Here is an 18,413-nt window from a genome sequence, read left to right as displayed (position 1 = left end):
GGAGGCGGCCCACCTTGAGCGCTGGAAGGCGCACTGGCTCCACCAGGAGCAGGCCGACGGCGAGCAGCAGATGCGCTACGAGGTGGTGCTCCAACGCGACGTGGAGGCGCTCCGGCTCGAGGAGGAGGAGGAGCGCGCGCGGCTAGCCGCAATGCCGCCACCCCAGCAGACGCCGGAGGAGGCTGTCCTGGCAGCGTACCAGGCGGCGTTCGGGTGGGCTGGCCCTGCTCCCGTCTTCATCGACCTCCCCGACGGCGACAGCGACGTCGATGTCAAGGGCAAGGGCAAGGTCGACAACGTCTAGGGCAGCGTGCTGGGCGGCGCAGATTTTTTTACGTTTTAATTAATGTTTAATTAGGTTTAAGTGGACTTTGGCCGACGGTTGACCGGCCACTTATGTTTAATTATGTTTATTTTTTGTGACCTGTTTTTTTTTCACGCCGGCACATTTGGGTCAGCCTCCCGTTGGGCGGTCAAGCCGACCCATTCGAGAATACGGACGCGCACGTCCGCTTGGACCACCCAAACGGACGAAAAGCGGACAAAGCGCGCGTCTGTTTGGGTCGCCCCTTTGGAGTTTCTCTGATCACCTTTACTTGTATGGCCTAATCATTAATTTATTTTAGAGGGTTCTTTGCATGCGTGTTTTTTTAAACAAATTTTCAATCTATTCATTTTCAATCATGGTAGTACAATGAACACTAAAAATAATAAAAATTACATCCAGATCTGTAGACCACCTAGCGACGACTACAAGCACTGAAGCGAGCCGAAGGCGCGCCGCTATCATCGCCTCTCCCTCGCCGGAACCGGGAAACCTTGTTGTAGTAAACAGTCGGGAAGTCGTCGTGCTAAGGCCCGTAGAACCAACGCACTAGAGCAGCACCCGCCGCAGATGAAGAGTGTAGATCAAAAGGATCCAACCTGAAGACACATGAATGAAGACGAACGACGAATTGATCCGAGTAAATTCACCAAAGACAGATCCGCCGGAAACACACCTCCACACGCCCAACGATGATGCTAGACGCATCACTGGAACGGCGGCTAGGCGGGGAGACCTTTATTCCATCTTCAGGGAGCCGCTGCCATCTCGACTTCCTAAGCAGGACACAAATCCTAACAAACATCAAAAAGATCTAAAAATAGAGCCCTCCCACTAGCAAGGGGCGAGATCTACTCCACCTCCATGGCCCTAAGGCCACCGGAGATGAGACGGACCGGCACCTGCAGGAGGCAGAGTACCCTAACTTTTTGTGAGAGTTGCACGTGCCATCCATCACATCTCCCATATCTTTTATTTTTAATTTAGGCCACTACAAGGATCCATGTCTATTGCAAAAGCGTTCGTTGCAATAAGTGCCCAGTTGTCTCAATAGGCACCTATTGCCACGACAAAGTGATCGTTGCCAGCCGTTGCAACAAAACGCATGGTAATAGGTTATTGCCAAAAAAAATATGGCAAGAAAGCACGCTATTGCAACAGCCATGTGACAAATTGCCACATTTTCCTCGTGGCAGTTCGCGCTTGATGCCACAAATTGGTTCGTGGCGATAGTGTAATGCAACAAGTAGCGAACTGTGCCGACTAGCCGTTTGTGGCGATAGGCATTTCTGACAATAACCTATACCTACAACTCCTTTCGTGGCGCATGCTATTCTGTGGTAATAGTAAATTGTGGCAATACCCTCTGGCAACAACTCTCGTTTTGTGGGTATATTTGTTTCGCCATGAACCCTACGTTTGCGGTAGTAACGTATGGCAACGACTCTCCAGACGTGGTAATACAAAAATCGCAACATACTCATTTTGGAGGTGATAAATAGTTGTCACAACGGACAAGATGTTTGTGTTGAGAGGCTGTTGCGACAACATCAAAGTTTCGTGGTGAAAGCGCTATTTCAACAGAACTGAATTTGGTGGCGACAAGTACTTATCTCAACGGACTGATTGTTTGTGGTGATAAGTTATTGCGACAATATAAAGTGTTCCGTCGCAACAGCCTAGTGCAACAAAATAGGTAGGCCCGGCGACTAAGCTTTGACGCAATGCTAAATTTTTCGTGGTCCCAACATGTTGCAACCAAAAGTACGTTGTGGTAATAGCCTATTGCAATAGGAAAAAAAATACGGACATTCAGTTACATGATTCAAATAATACATATATGATGTAGATTCATAATATATCAAAGTTTTCATAGCCAATATCCGTCAAATGAAACTGAAATATAAATTTAGCACACATTCAACATACTGAATGTGCCATCCTAATCAAGAGTGAAGAATAAATTGTCTGTGGTCTAGAGTCCATTCCAATTAAATTTGGATCCTGCAGTGAAGAAATCAAAAATTTATTTACCTCAACTTAAATGAAAACAAAAAATAATTAGTCATGAAAAAAAGAACCAAGACAACGGCTAATTAGCAGAAAGATATAACCACTGTCATGACAATTGTATAATTATTATATTCGTGCATGCATGGATACCTTCCTGCCGAATTGTTATAACCACAATAGCTAGCAAGCAAATGCTTGTGCTTGTTGTACTACTCCATCAACAATTAGGTGCTATGCAAAAAGAACTGGATAATTTCACAAAATAATTTTAAGTTCAAACACAAGAATGATTACCTAAATTAATCAAACAACTAAACTTCTCTGAAACAACTACATGCTGTCGCAAGTTCACAATTTCTAATCGTGAGAAAACTGTTATATTTCTGGCTTCCCTACTGTATGTGCTTCAACAAAAAAAGTACAGTAGTGCAAGCCAGTAGACAACTGCACATTATAAATGCCATTTACATATCAAACAAAGCTCAATATGAAGGCAAACCTAGCTTGTGACGTACCATTGCTCGAAATATTCGAGAATTCATTATTGCAGCTTGTATGAGCGTATTTAGAGAAATTACATTGTTCCTTCTACCTATTGTCCTAGTAGTAGTAGCGGTCTATAAATGAGTATTTTGCAAGATTGGGTTACTATTTTCTTTTCCAATCCTTTTCTTATGCATCTGCAAATAGAAGTGCACTTTTAGCTATGCATGTAAGAAATTTAAATCTTACAAGTTGCTTTTCATTCAAGTAGCTATCGTGAATCACTTCATAAATTTCCTCTTTTAGCACTTCATCACAATTTTCAGATCCACGAATTTCAAGCAAAACTTCATAAAGATAATCTAGTGCACTCAACTCACTCGCAATTGGTTCATCATAGTTGGATCTTTTAAAAATATTAGCAATGGATGAGGATCCATAAGATTTTTGTTTTCCGATTTTCAATAAACATAAAATTATACCAAATGAACTAGCAACCAAACCAAGTAAGACATAAATGCAAACGAAAAGGCGAACGGAAAGAAGGAAAATAAAAAGACAAATATTTTTGTGTTTTTCTGAAAACGTTTTAGAAGTGGGGGAGAAGTAAACGAGAGGCAAATGGCGAATAATGTAAATGCAAGTTATGAGAGTTTATGATAGGTAGTTGGTAGGCTTGATGTAGAACTTTCCCAGCAACGACGCTAGAAATTATTCCTACTACTTCATGAGCTTACGGACGAAAAGCGGACAAAGCGCGCGTCTGTTTGGGTCGCCCCGTTGGAGTTTCTCTGATCACTTTTACTTGTATGGCCTAATCATTAATTTATTTTAGAGGGTTCTTTGCATGCGTGTTTTTTTAAACAAATTTTCAATCTATTCATTTTCAATCATGGTAGTACAATGAACACTAAAAATAATAAAAATTACATCCAGATCTGTAGACCATCTAGCGACGACTACAAGCACTGAAGCGAGCCGAAAGCGCGCCGCTGTCATCGCCTCTCCCTCGCCGGAACTGGGAAACCTTGTTGTAGTAAACAGTCGGGAAGTCGTCGTGCTAAGGCCCCATAGAACCAACGCACTAGAGCAGCACCCGCCGCAGATGAAGAGTGTAGATCAAAAGGATCCAACCTGAAGACACATGAATGAAGACGAACGACGAACTGATCCGAGCAAATTCAGCAAAGACAGATCCGCCGGAAACACACCTCCACACGCCCAACGATGATGCTAGACGCATCACTGGAACGGTGGCTAGGCGGGGAGACCTTTATTCCATCTTTAGGGAGCCGCTGCCATCTCGACTTCCTAAGCAGGACACAAACCCTAACAAACATCAAAAAGATCTAAAAATAGAGCCCTCCCACTAGCAAGGGGCGAGATCTACTCCACCTCCATGGCCCTAAGGCCACCGGAGATGAGACGGACCGGCACCTGCAGGAGGCAGAGTACCCTAACTTTTTGTGAGAGTTGCACGTGCCATCCATCACATCTCCCATATCTTTTATTTTTAATTTAGGCCACTACAAGGATCCATGTCTATTGCAAAAGCGTTCGTTGCAATAAGTGCCCAGTTGTCTCAATAGGCACCTATTGCCACGACAAAGTGATCGTTGCCAGCCGTTGCAACAAAACGCATGGTAATAGGTTATTGCCAAAAAAAAATATGGCAAGAAAGCACGCTATTGCAACAGCCATGTGACAAATTGCCACATTTTCCTCGTGGCAGTTCACGCTTGATGCCACAAATTGGTTCGTGGCGATAGCGTAATGCAACAAGTAGCGAACTGTGCCGACTAGCCGTTTGTGGCGATAGGCATTTGTGGCAATAACCTATACCTACAACTCCTTTCGTGGCGCATGCTATTCTGTGGTAATAGTAAATTGTGGCAATACCCTCTGGCAACAACTCTCGTTTTGTGGGTATATTTGTTTCGCCATGAACCCTACGTTTGCGGTAGTAACGTATGGCAACGACTCTCCAGACATGGTAATACAAAAATCGCAACATACTCATTTTGGAGGTGATAAATAGTTGTCACAACGGACAAGATGTTTGTGCTGAGAGGCTGTTGCGACAACATCAAAGTTTCGTGGTGAAAGCGCTATTTCAACATAACTGAATTTGGTGGCGACAAGTACTTATCTCAACGGACTGATTGTTTGTGGTGATAAGTTATTGCGACAATATAAAGTGTTCCGTCGCAACAGCCTAGTGCAACAAAATAGGTAGGCCCGGCGACTAAGCTTTGACGCAATGCTAAATTTTTCGTGGTGCCAACATGTTGCAACCAAAAGTAGGTTGTGGTAATAGCCTATTGCAATAGAAAAAAAATACGGACATTCAATTACATGATTCAAATAATACATATATGATGTAGATTCATAATATATCAAAGTTTTCATAGCCAATATCCGTCAAATGAAACTGAAATATAAATTTAGCACACATTCAACATCCTGAATGTGCCATCCTAATCAAGAGTGAAGAATAAATTGTTTGTGGTCTAGAGTCCATTCCAATTAAATTTGGATCCTGCAGTAAAATTTATTTACCTCAACTTAAATGAAAACAAAAAATAATTAGTCATGAAAAAAAGAAACAAGACAGCGGCTAATTAGCAGAAAGATATAACCACTGTCATTACAATTGTATAATTATTATATTCGTGCATGCATGGATACCTTCCTGCCGAATTGTTATAACCACGATAGCTAGCAAGCAAATGCTTGTGCTTGTTGTATTACTCCATCAACAATTAGGTGCTATGCAAAAAGAACTGGATAATTTCACAAAATAATTTTAAGTTCAAACACAAGAATGATTACCTAAATTAATCAAACAACTAAACTTCTCTGAAACAACTACATGCTGTCGCAAGTTCACAATTTCTAATCGTGAGAAAACTGTTATATTTCTGGCTTCCCTACTGTATGTGCTTCAACAAAAAAAGTACAGTAGTGCAAGCCAGTAGACAATTGCACATTATAAATGCCATTTACATATCAAACAAAGCTCAATATGAAGGCAAACCTAGCTTGTGACGTACCATTGCTCGAAACATTCGAGAATTCATTATTGCAGCTTGTATGAGCGTATTTGGAGAAATTACATTGTTCCTTGTACCTATTGTCCTAGTAGTAGTAGCGGTCTATAAATGAGTATTTTGCAAGATTGGGTTACTATTTTCCTTTCCAATCCTTTTCTTATGCATCTGCAAATAGAAGTGCACTTTTAGCTATGCATGTAAGAAATTTAAATCTTACAAGTTGCTTTTCATTCAAGTAGCTATCGTGAATCACTTCATAAATTTCCTCTTTTAGCACTTCATCACAATTTTCAGATCCACGAATTTCAAGCAAAACTTCATAAAGATAATCTAGTGCACTCAACTCACTCGCAATTGGTTCATCATAGTTGGATCTTTTAAAAATATTAGCAATGGATGAGGATCCATAAGATTTTTGTTTTCTGATTTTCAATAAACATAAAATTATACCAAATGAACTAGCAAACAAACCAAGTAAGACATAAATGCAAACGAAAAGGCGAACGGAAAGAAGGAAAATAAAAAGGCAAATATTTTTGTGTTTTTCTGAAAACGTTTTAGAAGTGGGGGAGAAGTAAACGAGAGGCAAATGGCGAATAATGTAAATGCAAGTTATGAGAGTTTATGATAGGTAGTTGGTAGGCTTGATGTAGAACTTTCCCAGCAACGACGCTAGAAATTATTCCTACTACTTCATGAGCTTGCCTTGGTTTTTCCCTTGAAGAGGAAAGGGTGATGGAGCAAAGTAGAGATAAGTATTTCCCTTAGTTAAGAACCAAGGTATCAACGCAGTAGGAGGAACACACAAGTCTGCAATGATAGCACCTGCACAAACAAAGAAATACTTGCACCCAACGCGATAAAGGAGTTGTCAATCCCTTCACGGTTACTTACAAGGATGAGATCTGATAGAGATAGGTATAAAAGATAAATAAAAGTGCAAAATAAAGTAAAGGTAAATAAATTGCAGCAAGGTATTTTTTGTGTTTTTGGTTTTACAGATCTAAAAATAATATGATAAAAATAGACCCGGGGGCCATAGGTTTCACTAGAGGCTTCTCTCTTGAAAGAACACATACAGTGGGTAAACAAATTACTGTTGAGCAATTGTAGAAAAGCGCAAAGTTATGACGATATCTAAGGCAAAGATCATGAATATAGGCATCACGTCTGTGACAAGTAGACCGACTCCTGCCTGCATCTACTACTATTACTCCACACATCGACCACTATCCAACATGCATCTAGTGTATTAAGTTGACAAGAATGGAGTAACACCTTGAGCAAGATGACATGATATATAGGGATAGATCCAATCAATATGAAATAAACCCCATCCTTTTATCCTTAATGGAAACAATACAAATACGTGCCTCGCTACCCCTTCTGTCACTGAGTGAGGACGCCGTAAGATTGAACCTATCACAAAGCACATCTCCCATTGCAAGAAAAATCAATCTAGTTGGCCAAACCAAATCAATAGATCGGAGAGAAATATAAAGCTATCTTAATCATGCATAAAAGAGTTCAGAGAAGACTCAAATAATATTCATAGATAATCTGATCAATAAATCCACAATTCGTTGGATCTCAATAAACGCAGTGCAAAAGAAGATTACATCAAATAGATCTCCAAGAACATCGAGGAGAACATTAAATTGAAGATCAAAGGGAGAGACGAAGCCATCTAGCTACTAGCTATGGACCTGTCGGTCTGTGGTAAACTACTCACACATCATCGACAGGGCAGCAAGGTTGATGTAGAGTCCCTACGTGATCGAATCCCGCTCCGGTAGAGTACCGGAACAGGTCTCCAGATGGGTTCTCACGAGGACAGAAACTTGCGGCAACGGAAAAGTATTTTTGGTGTGCCCTCTGGTATACGGGAAATATTTGGGAATTTATAGAACTGAGATTAGGGTTGGAGGAGCTCTAGGGGGCCCACAAGCCCTAGAGGCGCACCCCCTAGGGCGCGGCCTCCCGGTTTGTGGCCACCCCGTGGCTCTTCTAGCCTCCTCCCAAAGCTTTATGGGTGTCTTCTCGTCTAAGAAAAATCATCAAAAAGTTTCGTTCCGTTTGGACTCCGTTTGTTATTGATTTTCTGTAAAAGACAAAAACAAGGAAAAAACAACAACTGGCACTGGGCACTAGGTTAATAGGTTAGTCCCAAAAAATGATATAAAATAGCATTATAATGAATATAAAACATCCAAGATGGATAATATAATAGCATGGAACAATAAAAAATTATAGATATGTCGTAGACGTATTAAGCTGAAGGAAATATGCCCTAGAGACAATAATGAAGTTATTATTTATTTCCTTATTTCATGATAAATGTTTATTATTCATGCTAGAATTGTATTAACCGGAAACTTAGTACATGTGTGGATACATAGACAAACAGAGTGTCACTAGTATGCCTCTACTTGACTAGCTCGTTGAATCAAAGATGGTTAAGTTTCCTAGCCATAGACATGATTTTTCATTTGATTAACGGGATCACATCATTAGAGAATGATGTGATCGACTTGCCCCATTCCATTAGCTTAGCATTTAATCGTTTAGTACATTGCTATTGCTTTCTTCATGACTTATACATGTTCCTATGACTATGAGATTATGCAACTCCCGAATACCGGAGGAACACTTTGTGTGCTACCAAACGTCACAACGTAACTGGGTGATTATAAAGGTGCTCTACAGGTGTCTCCGATGGTGTTTGTTGAGTTGGCATATATCGACATTAGGATTTGTCACTCCGATTGTCGGAGAGGTATCTCTGGGCCCTCTCGGTAATGCACATCACTATAAGCCTTGCAAGCAATGCAACTAATGAGTTAGTTGTGGAATGATGTATTAAGGAACGAGTAAAGAGACTTGCCGGTAACGAGATTGAACTAGGTATTGAGATACCGACGATCGAATCTCGGGCAAGTAACATACCGATGACAAAGGGAACAACGTATGTTGTTATGCGGTTTGACCGATAAAGATCTTCATAGAATATGTAGGAGCCAATATGAGCATCCTGGTTCCTCTATTGGTTATTGACCGGAAACATGTCTCGGTCATGTCTACATAGTTCTCGAACCCATAGGGTCCGCACGCTTAACGTTCGGTGACGATCGGTATTATGAGTTTATGTGTTTTGATGTGCCGAACATAGTTCGGAGTCCCGGATGAGATCGGGGACATGACGAGGAGTCTCGAAATGTTCGAGACATAAAGATCGAAATATTGGAAGGCTATATTTGGACATCGGAAAGGTTCTGAGTGGTTCGGGTATTTATCGGAGTACCGGAGAGTTACGGGAATTCGTCGGGGAGTATATGGGCCTTATTGGGCCTTAGGGGAAAGAGAGAGGGGAGGCTGCGCGCCCCCCAAGGCCTAGTCTGAATTGGACTAGGGGGAGGGGCGGCGCCCCCTCCTTCCTTCTCTTCTCTTTTCCCTTTCCTTCTCTCCTACTCCTACTACATGGAAGGAGGGGAATCCTACTCCCGGTGGGAGTAGGACTCCCCAGGGCGCGCCATAGTAGAGGGCCGGCCCTCCCCCTCCTCCACTCCTTTATATACGTGGGAGGGGGGCACCCCATGGACACACAAGTTGATCATTGATCTCTCTTAGCCGTGTGCGGTGCCCCCCTCCACCATAATCCACCTCGGTCATATCGTAGCGGTGCTTAGGCGAAGCCCTGCGTCGGTAACTTCATCATCACCGTCATCACGCCGTCGTGCTGATGAAGCTCTCCCTCGAAGCTCTACTGGATCGTGAGTTCGTGGGACGTCGCTGAGCTGAACGTGTGCGGTCCGCGGAGGTGCCGTAACTTCGGTGCTGGGATCGGTCGATCGTGAAGACGTACGACTACATCAACCGCGTTGTCATAACACTTCCGCTTACGGTCGAGGGTACGTAGACAACACTCTCTCCTCTCGTTGCTATGCATCACCATGATCTTGTGTGTGCGTAGGATTTTGTTTTGAAATTACTACGTTCCCCAACACAAGCATCCCCAAGCTTAATTCTTGCTCGTCCTCAAGTAGGTAAATGATAAAAACAAATTTTTTGATGTGGAATGCTACTTTGTTTGGCATGAATATTTAGATCCATAAGATTCAAAACAAAAGATCAATATTGACATAAAAACAATAATACTTCAAGCATACTGTAACATCCCAAATTTTCAATTTGGAATGTTATACATTAGATCATCATTGCATAGCATATTTTATTGCATTTTGGCAAATCCTCGAAAATCCAAACAACTCCAGGACCCTCGGAGAGAGTTGGGGATTTTTCCCGATTTTCATATTTGATTTTTTTATCAAATAATGAAACAAGGATTTTGGTTTTAATTATTTTTCTCTCCGAAAAATATTTCATATTAAAATATATGAGAGGAGAAAATATGACTTCTCCAAAATAATTGAAATATTGGAGGAAAAATATTAAAATCAAATATTTGATTTTATTCGGATTTTATTTGCAATTTTACTTGCATTAGAAAATTGCACGTTTTCAAAACTGCATTTTTGGGCCAAGAAAATGTTCATCTCGTTCTAATTATTTTAATTAGACGGTGAAAATTTGTTTTGGCATTTTTGGGTTTTTATTTATTTTTTTCTATGGTTTTTTTTAGGTTCAGCGAAATTATTAAAAAAAAATTCCCGAGCGCGCCGACTGGGCCGAAGCCCAGCCGACGGCCCATCTTCCCCGCGCCCCGTCTCCCTCCTGGAGACCAAGACGAGCATGGCAGCGCCGCCGCCCGTGTCCCGCTCGACCACGCCTCCCCGGCGCCCCCTTCCCCAAGCCGGAGTAGCCCCCCCACCTATATATACGCCGCCCCGCCACCCCTCTCCCTCACCCCGTTCCCCACCTCGACCGAAGCCCGACGCCGGAGCCGAGTCACCGCCGCCGAAGGAGCTCGCCGCCCGGAGCCCGAACGCCGTCGCCCCTCGCCTCCCCGACGACGCCCGCACCCCGCCGCCCCTCGCCGCCCCCATCCAGACCCCGCCCGAGCCCCGTCCCGAGCCTCGCCGGAGGTAGCCGAGCCGCCGTTCGCCGTCCGTTTCTTTTCAAAAACCCGCTCGGTTTATTTTTTTGGAACCCTAGGTTTTATTTTAATAGATCGGTTTATTTTTTTTTCTTCGGTTTAGTTAGTTAGTGAACGTTCGCCGATCCGTTCGTTTTAACGAACGTGTTCGTCGGTTAGTCGCAGTTAACGAACGTCCGTTCGATTAACTGTTCGTCAGTTTTCTTTTTCGCCGGATTTTCCACGATTATTCCAGATCGCGATTTCTGATCAGATTTTCGTTTTAGTTTATCTTTTCGCTCGTTTATCGGAATCAGGCGATTCGGGCGCCTAGAGTTTCGTCTCAAAATTCTCTTTCCGTTTAACCAACTCAAACAAGTTTATGCTACTGTAAAATTTGACCTAGATCCAGATTAGTAAGCGAAGCTTGTTTCTGTCGCCGTTTGACTTTCGTTGCTTCGTTTGATTTGATTCTTTTTGCAAACCGGAGTTCTTAAGTTGAACTTTCTGGTTAGATCTTTTATTTGAGTTTTACCTGTGCATTATATGAGTGCTTATTGTATGCTTGTTTGTTTGCGATAGAGTACCCGGAGTGCGCCGCTTGCTACTTCGAATCTCTAGGTTTCACGGATCATCAGCAAGGCAAGTAACACTTTGATCATACTTCTTTTACTACCCAGTTTTATTGCATTAGACCAATCCTCAAACATTGCATGATTAGGATCTAATTAAATTGTGGGTATTGGGAAGTAGTTGAGATAGTACCTATTGCCCTGTTTATTATCAAACCTTTGGGAGTTACTTCTACGTTTGCTCATATTGCTATGCTATGCTAGTAGACGTGGATTGGGTTTGAGTGTTACCATGATAGATGTGAGATTGTTAATTAATGGTTAACCTTAAGGTGGCAACTAAAACTCACATCTGGGTGGATTGAGGTACCTGGGTATTCCAGGATTGCCTGTTTTTCTTTTGGACCGTCACCCAGGTTCAAAGGGATCATGAGATTATTCATGCTAGAAACTTCCGTGTGCAGCCACAAGCTATTATGGGCTCTAGCATAGTTGAGTAGGTTACATGATCTCTTGAAGAGGTGGGCTAGCAGATGTAGGGGAAAGTAGGTGTAACTGTCCACCCGGAGTAAAGAGTTATTGTTTCTGAAAGACTGTGTCTCGGTCATCCGTTTCTCAAACATCATGTAGTGCGAGAATCAAGCGGAGGCGATCGAGTCTTGTGGGGAAAAGTGCACAAACCTCTGCAGAGTGTATAAACTAATCATGGTTAGCCGTGTCCCCGGTTATGGACATCTTGAGTATCTAGTACTTGGATTATCATGTGAATCTCATCATGTTACTTTAATTAATTTTGTTGGGTTTGATGATGATACTTAATTGGGATTGAGAATGCTGTCAACCATTCTCAATGTTTAACAACCACCATGATAGTTAAATAAAAATTTATTCCTTTGCGGTAGGGAAAAATTGGCTTTTCGCAAAACTGTAACCATAGAGCCTTCTACCAGCCATATATGCATGTAGTATAGCATTATTATGTTCATTACTCTCTATGTGTTACATTGCCAACATATTCCGTGTGCTGACTCGTTTTCGGGCTGCAACGTTTCATGTTGCAGACTTTTCAGACGACGAGTAACGTGCCTTAGGTCGTGGTCTTATACTCAGTGATGCCGTTGGAGTTGATGGACTCACTTATGGCCTTAAGCCATATTTGTCATACTTATTTCTCTTTTGAGATACTCGATGTAATAAGTGTGTGATTGCTACTCTGTTATAAATCCTCCAAGTACTGTGCGTGTCAGCATTACTGATCCAGGGATGACACTGGTGCACGGTAGATCAGACTATTTGAGGTCTGGTCGCTACACATACTAATAAAGCAATCATGTCTTCTCAAAATATCATGGCTAAAGAAAGTTATCCCTACAAAATGTTCTAATATCATGGCATTTTGAGGAAGCCCATCATTGGAATATACAAGCCAAGTTCTATAATGAAAAATTCCCACTAGTAATATATGGAGGTGACAAAATAGGAGACTCTCTATCATGAAGAACATGATGCTACTTTGAAGCACAAGTGGGGAAAAGGACAGTAAGATTGTCCCTTCACTCTTTTTCTCTCACTTTTTCCTTTTTTCTCTTTTTTTTTCTTTTGGGCTCTTTGACCTCTTTTTTCATTTTGAGCTCTTTGGCCTCTTTTTATTTATTTAAGTCTGGAGTCTCATCCTGACTTGTGGGGGTACCATAGTCTCCATCATCCTTTCCTCACATGGGACAATGTTCTAATAATGATGATCATCACAGTTTTATTTACTTACAACTCAAGAATTACATCTCTATACTAGAACAAAAATATGATTCTATGTGAATGCTTTATGCATATGAAAGCAATATGACAATGATGATGTGTGTCATAATAAAATGGAATAGTGGAAGTTGCATGGCAATATGTCTCGGAATGGCTATGGAAATTCCATAATAGGTAGGTATGGTGGCTATTTTTAGGAAGATATAAGGTGGATTAATTATGTGTGAAAGAGCGTATCATATCATGGGGTTTGGATGCACCGGCGAAGTTTGCACCAACTCTCATGGTGAGAAAGTGCAATGCATGGTACCGAAGAGGCTAGCAATGGTGGAAGGGTGAGAGTGCGTATAATCCATGAACTCAACATTAGTCATAAAGAACCCACATACTTATTGCAAAACTTTATTAGCCCTCGAAACAAAGTACTAATACGCATGCTCGTAGGGGGATAGATTGGTGGGAGAAGACCATCGCTTGTCGCTGACCGCCACTCATTAGGAAGACAATAAAAAATAATTCATGCTCCAACTTCATCACATAACTAGAGACCATATGTGCATGCTTCGGGAATCACAAACCTTAACACAAATATTCTTTATAATCCACACTTACTCACTAGCATGACTCTAATATCTATCTCAAAACAAATGCAAGGAATCAAACTTCTCATATATTCAATAATCTTCATGAAAGTTTTTATTATATCCCTCTTGAATACCCATCATATTAGGACTAAAGTCATAACCTAAGCAAATTTCCATACTATTTATAAGACTCTCAAAATAATATAAGTGAAGCATGAGAGTTCATCAATTTCTTCAAAATAAAACCACCGCCGTGCTCTAAAAAGATATAAGTGAAGTAGTAGAGCAACTACCTAGCTCAAAAGATATAAGTGAAGCACATAGAGTATTCCAATAAATTCATGATTAATGTGTGTCCCTCTCAAAAGGTGTGTACATCAAGGATGATTGTGGCAAACTAAAAAAGCAAATACACATATAATACAAGACGCTCCAAGCAAAACACATATCATGTGGTGAAAAAAATATAGCCTCAAGTAATTTTACCGATGGATTGAAGACAAAAGAGGGGATGCCATCCGGGGCATCCCCAAGCTTAGATGCTTGGTTGTCCTTGAATATTACCTTGGGTGCCTCGGCATCCACAGTCTTAGGCTCTTGCCACTCCTTATTCCATAGTCCATCGAAACTTCACCCAAAACTTGAAAACTTCACAACACAAAACTCAACAGAAAACTCGTGAGTTCCGTTAGTGAAACAAAGCAAATAACCACTTTTAGGTACCGTCGTAAACTCATTGCAATTTTATATTGGTGCTATACCTACTATATTCTAACTGATCCATGGTTCATACCCCCCGATAGTACCCATAGATTCATCAAAATAAGCAAACAACACAATGAAAACAGAATCTGTCAAAAACAGAACAGTCTGTAGTAATCTGGACTTTAGCCAAACTTCTGTAACTCCAAAAATACTGAACAATTAGGACAACGTAGGAAATTTGTATATAAATATTGTGTAAAAAAATTCAGATCAATAATATGTTTATGTGAATTTAAAAAATTCCAGAACTGAGCGCAAAAGTTTCTGTTTTTTCACAGAATCAAATCAACGATCACCCAAATCATCCCACGGGTCTTACTTGGCAGAGACAATAATGAAAACACAATCATAACAGAAGTATAATTGCATAAACACATAAAAACAAAAAATAAAAATATTGGGTTGTCTCCCAACAAGCGCTTTTGTTTAAAGCCTTTTAGCTTGGCATTGATAATTTTAACGATGCTCACATGAAAGATAGCAATTGAAACACGAAGAGAGCATCATGTAGCATGTGGAAAAAAAGTTTAAGTCTAACATACTTCCTATGCATAGGCATTTTATAAGCAAACAAATTATCAAGACAAACAAAAACTAGCATATGCAAGGAAGAAGAAAGAAACAATAGCAATCTCAACATAACGAGAGGTAATTTACTGACATGAAAATTTCTACAACCATATTTTCCTCTCTCATAATAATTATATGTAGGATCATAATAAAATTCAACAATATAGCTATCATATAAAATTTTCTCTTCATGATCCACATGCATGCAAAGTTGACACTCTTCCAAAATAGTGGGATTATCATCAAATAAAGTCATGACCTCTCCAAGCCCACTTTTATCAAAAAAATCATAAGATTGATCATTCTACAAAGTAGTGGGATCATTATTTCTTCGGAACCCACTTTCAATATTATCCCAAACATATTCATCATGAGGCTTAAATAAATTTTCAAGATCACAAGAAGAATGACCCCAATCATGATCATTGCAATAAGTAGTGAACATATCAAAATTAGCATCCCCAGGCTTGGGGTTTGGCATATTATTAGCACAATTGACATTAATAGAATTTGTAATTACACCATTTTAATCATGCTTTTCATTCAAGGTGCTATCGTGAATCACTTCATAAATTTTCTCTTTTAGCACTTCATCACAATTTTCAGATTCACGAATTTCAAGCAAAACTTCACAAAGATAATCTAGTGCACTCAACACACTAGCAGTTGGCGACGGCGTGGTGACGGTATTGGTGAAGAACAATCTTCGCAGGGCTTCGCCAGGCACAACGGGAACTCTGACGGAGGATAAACTAGAGGGACAGGGTTGCCGACACACGGCTTCGTGTATCTTGATGTGTTCCAGGTGCTAGCCCCGCCCCTCTGTTTATATGTTGAGCCCTGGGGTCGAAACTTGGAGTAAAAGCCTCCTCAAAGTCGGTTTTGCCCGCAAGGAAGAGTCCTTCTCGGACTTCCAAGACCAGACGCCATGGTCCTTGGCGTCTGGCCTAGACGCCATGGGCCTCGGGGTCTGGCGCAGGGCCAGACGCCAGGGTCTCCGGCGTTTGGCCCCTGGCCTCCGCAAAACTCCTTTTGCATTGACCTAAAGCCCCGTGGGCTTCACCCCTTGGCCGAACCATATCATCCTATATATCAATCTTTACCTCCGGACCATTCCGGAGCTCCTCGTCATGTCCGTAATCTCATCCGGGACTCCGAACAACATTCGGTCACCCACATACATAACTCATATAGTACTATATCGTCAACGAACGTTAAGCGTGCAGACCCTACGGGTTCGAGAACTGTGTAGACATGACCAAGACACCTTTCTGGTCAATAACCAATAGCGTAACCTGGATGCCCATATTGGCTCCTGCATATTCTACAAAGATCTTTATCGGTCGAACCGTTATGACAACATACGTTATTCCCTTTGTCATCGGTATGTTACTTTCCCGAGATTCGATCGTTGGTATCTTCATACCTAGTTCAATCTCATTACCGGCAAGTCTCTTTACTCGTTCCGTAATACATCATCCTGCAACTAACTCATTAGTCACTTTGCTTGCAAGGCTTCTTATGATGTGTATTACCGAGAGGGCCCAGAGATACCTCTCCGATACTCGGAGTGACTAATCCTAATCTCGATTCACGCCAACCCAACAAAACACCTTTGGAGATACCTGTAGAGCATCTTTATAATCACCCAGTTACTTTGTGCCGTTTGATGGCACAAAAGGCATTCCTCCGGTATCCGGGAGTTGCATGATCTCATAGTCAAAGGAATATGTATTTGGCATACATGAAAGCAGTAGCAATAAACTATACGATCAAATGCTAAGCTAACAGATGGGTCTCGTCCATCACATCATTCTCCTAATGATGTGATCTCGTTATCAAATGACAACTCATGTCCATGGTTAGGAAACCTTAACCATCTTTGATCAACGAGCTAGTCAAGTAGAGGCTCACTAGGGACATGGTGTTTGTTTATGTATTCACACATCTATTTAGGTTTCTGATCAATACAATTCTAGCATGAATAATAAACCTTTATTATGAATAAGGAAATATAAAATAACAACTTTATTATTGCCTCTAGGGCATATTTCCTTCAGTCTCCCACTTGCACTAGAGTCAATGATCTAGTTCACATCGCCATGTGAATAACACCTATAGTTCACATCGCCATGTGATTAACACCTATAGTTCACATCGCCATGTGATTAACACCTATAGTTCACATCGCCATGTGAACAACACCCAAATGGTTTACTAGAGTCAATAATCTAGTTCACATCTGTAAGGGCATTTTTCTCCCTAAGTGGTTTTGGTGATTGATGACAATGCATTTGCAGACTAATCGTGTGCATTGAGCATTTCAGATATCTCTTGTCTAGGCACAAGACGATTCGGTGCCCCTCGGAGCCTATCGAAGATGGCGTTTCTCTATGTTTCTTTTCGGTGTATTTGAGTCGTAGGAAAGCCGTACTATTAAGAGGGGCCCGCTTCGGAAAGGTTAGGGTGGAATCAACACGTACACATCTGTTCCTTTGCACCACCTTTCCTTGCTTCATTAGAGCACCGCTGTTCCCCTTGTCGTTGCGAAGATAAAGGCTTCCTAGTGCTTTTGGTCTATGGCGTGCGGTAGTACTGCTCAAGGGAGCAGTAGTACCATAGTTGCCCACGACAGCGGTAGTACCGCGAGTGCGGTAGTACCCCTCCTAGCACGCGGTAGTTCCGTGGACTTTGGCCCAGCATGGTGACATGAGCAGAAGTAGGGGCGGAAGTAATTTTTTACTTCCGCACCCTACGCGGTAGTACCGCTCCCTGTGAGTTGTTGTACCGTGCCGGACTTTTGCACTGACCGAAACTCAGCGGAAGTAGCCACGGATGTAATTTTATTAGTCCGTGTCTTCCCAGCCCAGAATGAGCCTTGCCTTGCGGTAGTACCGCAAGGGCGCGCGGTAGTACCGCTCCGGCGGTTCTACTGCTCGTTGCCTTGTGCAATAGGGCCTCGCCTGGATCCTGCTGCGTGAGCGGTAGTACCGCACTTCCCAGCGGTAGTACTGCATGCCTGTGTGGTAGTACCGTGGGTATGTACGGTAGTACCGCACGTCGCGGGCTGATTAGGTGGGTAACGGTTGGATTTTTCCTCTCACTATATAAGGGGGGTCTTCTTCTCCAAGTTGACTACCTCTTCCCTATCTAAGCTCCATTGTTGCTCAAAGCTCCATTTTGCCCGATCTCTCTCCCTAGCCAATCAAACTTGTTGATTTTCTAGGGATTGGTTGAGAAGGCCCCGATTTACACTTCCAC

The sequence above is a fragment of the Aegilops tauschii genome, chromosome 4 (assembly GCF_002575655.3).
Source record: "Aegilops tauschii subsp. strangulata cultivar AL8/78 chromosome 4, Aet v6.0, whole genome shotgun sequence".
Taxonomy (NCBI): Eukaryota; Viridiplantae; Streptophyta; class Magnoliopsida; order Poales; family Poaceae; genus Aegilops; species Aegilops tauschii.
The sequence above is the reverse complement of the archived record's forward strand: the minus strand, read 5'-3'. Positions refer to the sequence as shown.